Source organism: Nycticebus coucang, chromosome 18, assembly GCF_027406575.1.
Source record: "Nycticebus coucang isolate mNycCou1 chromosome 18, mNycCou1.pri, whole genome shotgun sequence".
Classification (NCBI taxonomy): domain Eukaryota; kingdom Metazoa; phylum Chordata; class Mammalia; order Primates; family Lorisidae; genus Nycticebus; species Nycticebus coucang.
The window spans coordinates 190,546-193,973 of record NC_069797.1 but is presented as its reverse complement, the minus strand read 5'-3'; the positions used below and the strand labels follow the sequence as shown (position 1 = coordinate 193,973).

Sequence of the window (3,428 nt, the reverse complement as noted above, 5' to 3'; positions counted from 1 at the left end):
ATGACTCAGGCTAGTATAGATAATAAACTTGAAGCTAAACTCAACATCCTGAAAGAAGTAGTGTTAGCTCTAGGACAAGATATAAAATTCATACAACATAAACTTCAAACTAAATGTCACTCTGCCTTTCCAGCTATCTGTGTTACTCCTTTACCTTACAATCTTTCTACTCCTTGGGACAAAACAAAGGCACATTTGCAAGGTGTGTGGAAGGATAATGACATTACACATGACTTACATACCCTTCAAAAGGATATCACTGCCATCAGTGAAGCCCATCTACCTGATACGTCTCTCGATACACTGACTCAGTCACTCTCTGACAATCTTAAATCTTTAAGTCCTTTATCCTGGGTTCAATACATTGTGTTTATTGTCATTATTGGATGCCTAATATTCTGTGTTGTCTTACTGTTACCATGTCTCCTTCGTTGTGTCTTTTCCTCCTTAAAGGCTGTTCACCAAGACCTCTTTGAACTACGTTTCATTAACAAAAAAGGGGGAAATGCCGCACCCCCGGCATCTGGCCGTGGTGGGATGGCTCTGTCCGCGTTGTAAAGTACGTGGTTAGGCGGTCTGTGCTCCCCGGAGCGTTACCCCCAGTCCCCCTAGCTTGCAACAGCAGCGCATAAGTTGCCTAGCATGCCTTTTAGTGAACGTAGGAACTCATGAGGTGCGGCATAAAAGCCTAAAACCTGTCTAAAACCTGTTTGTCAAGTTTAAATGCCTGATTGTTTTAAGGAACTGAGGATAAACACAATGACTTACTTGTCCATAATCTCATATAACCAAAGAAGACTTAATGTCTCCAAGGGAGCACGCTCCCACCATGAATGTCAGTGAATTGAGACAATGTATTGAGAGAATGCAGAAAACGGCAAACAAAATGTTCCATCACGATATGCACACCCACCATCCACGGTGCCTCTCACAGAAAAACTTTTCTCTAACACAACATGCATTATCACCATCTGCAATAAAACTTTACTTAGAAAAACATCTTACTTCACTAATTTTCATATGTAACACAAATCAATAGAGTAGTTTAATGTTTAATAAACAATTAACTATGAATCAAAATATAGTTACTAATTAGAGTAAAAATATATAGAAGTAGTCAAGCATTATACATAAAAGAATATGTTCAGCTGTTTTTAAAAGAGATCATAAGAAACTGAGAACAATTACAGAACTAAGAGAAGTTACAAGCCTTGACATTCCTAGATAAGGGGAAGCAACCAGATGTTACTAATGAAACCACTTCCCTAGAACAAAAACCTTAAAAAAATAAACCACCTCCCTCCAAAGAGCAAAACCTTGAAAACATATAATGCATGATAAACCACATATGGAGACACAAAGATAATTGGAGGCACAAAGATAATTTACAAGCATAAGCAAAATAATGATTACATTGTTTTAACCCTGGAAAGAAAATGTATAAATACCAGACTTAAAAATCAATAAAGTGCAGCTACTTTCTTCATCACCCGTGGTGTGTAGTAGTCTGTCAATTCATCCTGCGTTGACCTTTCAATCAACCTGTAACGTTCGTCCTGAACACCCTCAGACTAAGGCCCAACGACTGGCGGTCCGCGACACCTATCTGCTCAGAGGCACCTTTGGTCTCATCTATGCCTCGGCCACTTCCGAGTGTCATGGACACCTGCCGTTTGCTCTTCTTCATTCGATCCATGGCCACCGACGGGGCTGCCAGCAGCCTCAGAGCCGCGGGGCTGGCGTGATGGCACCTGGGGCAACGGCCCGGGCTCAGGCCGCGCGACCTCCTTCTTCTCCTGTTGGCCGCAGGCGCTGGTCCCAGCAGTCCTTGAAGATTGGGTCTGATGGGGAGAGTGACCAGGCTTCAGCCACATCCTAGGATGAGGTGCAGGCTCCAGTGAGGGTGCGCATGTGCAACCATCCCCCACTCCAGATCTCCACTGAGGACATTAACAAGCGCCTGTCACTACCAGCTGACATCCGGCTGAGGGTTACCTTGAGAAACTGACTCTAAATAGTCCCATTTTTGACAAGCCCCTCAGCCGCTGCCTCCGTCATGTCAGCCTCTCGGAGATTGGCTTTGGAAAACTAGAGACCTACATCCAGCTGGACAAACTGGGCGACAATACCTATGCCACAGTATACAAAGGCAAAAGCAAGTTTAAAGACAACCTTGTAGCACTCAAGGAGATCAGACTGGAACACGAAGAGGGGGCACCCTGCACTGCCATCCGGGAAGTGTCTCTGCTCAAGGACTTCAAACATGCCAATATTGTTAGGCTACATGACATTATCCACACGGAGAAATCCCTCACCCTTGTCTTTGAGTACCTGGACAAGGACCTGAAGCAGTACCTGGATGACTGTGGGAACCTAATCAACATGCACAAGGTGAAACCGTTCCTGTTCCAGCTGCTCCGTGGCCTGGCCTACTTCCACGGCAGAAGGTGCTGCACCGAGACCTCAAGCCCCAGAACCTGCTTATCAACGAGATGGGACAGCTCACGCTAGCTGACTTTGGCCTGGCCCGGGCCAAGTCAATCCCAACAAAAACATACTCTAATGAGGTGGTGACACTGTGGTACCGGCCACCTGACATCCTGCTTGGGTCCACAGACTACTCCACTCAGATTGACATGTGGGGTGTGGGCTGCATCTTCTATGAGATGGCCGACCCCTCTTCACGGGCTCCGCAGTGGAAGAACAGCTGCACTTCATCTTCGGTATCTTAGGAACCCCAACTGAGGACACGTGGCCAGGCATCCCATCCAATAAGGAGTTTAAGACATACAACTATCCCAAGTACCCAGCCGAGGCCCTTTTAAGCCATGCACCCGGACTTGATAGCGACGGGGCTGACCTCCTCTCTAAGCTGCTACAGTTTGAGGGTCAAAATTGCATCTCTGCAGAGGATGCCATGAAACATCCATTCTTCTTCAGTCTGGGGGAGCGGATCCACAAACTTCCTGACACTACTTCCATATTTGCACTAAAGGAGATTCAGCTACAAAAGGAGGCCAGTCTTCAGTCTTCATCAATGCCTTACTCAGGCAGGCCAGCTTTCCACGTTGTAGACACCGAGTTCTGAGTTCTAAGCCACAGACCGAGGCCCCAGCAGGCAGCAGCTGGAGGGATGCCACACCCCTCACAGGGGAGCCCCCAACTGCATCCTCCCTGCTTGCTACCTGCCTACCTGCCTGAGCCATGTTCACCTGACCACTGGTCCCCTGCTGCCCACCTGAACACCCCGCCATTGTCCTGTCAACCCACCCATTGACCTGTCTACTGGGTGCTAACAAAGCTCTCATCACTCCTTCAAAAAAAAATAATAATAAAACAACTCCATTATTTATCATTCCAATTACATGACATTCTGGAAATGCAAAAATATAAAAACAGTGCAAATCTCAATAGTTGCCAGGGTTTGT

General features: G+C 46.4%; 1 pseudogene; it reads left to right on the top strand.

Annotated features, from left to right (window-relative positions):
• On the top strand, positions 1 to 3,088 carry LOC128570201 (cyclin-dependent kinase 16-like; annotated as a pseudogene).
• Positions 3,089 to 3,428: the final 340 nt, after the last annotated feature.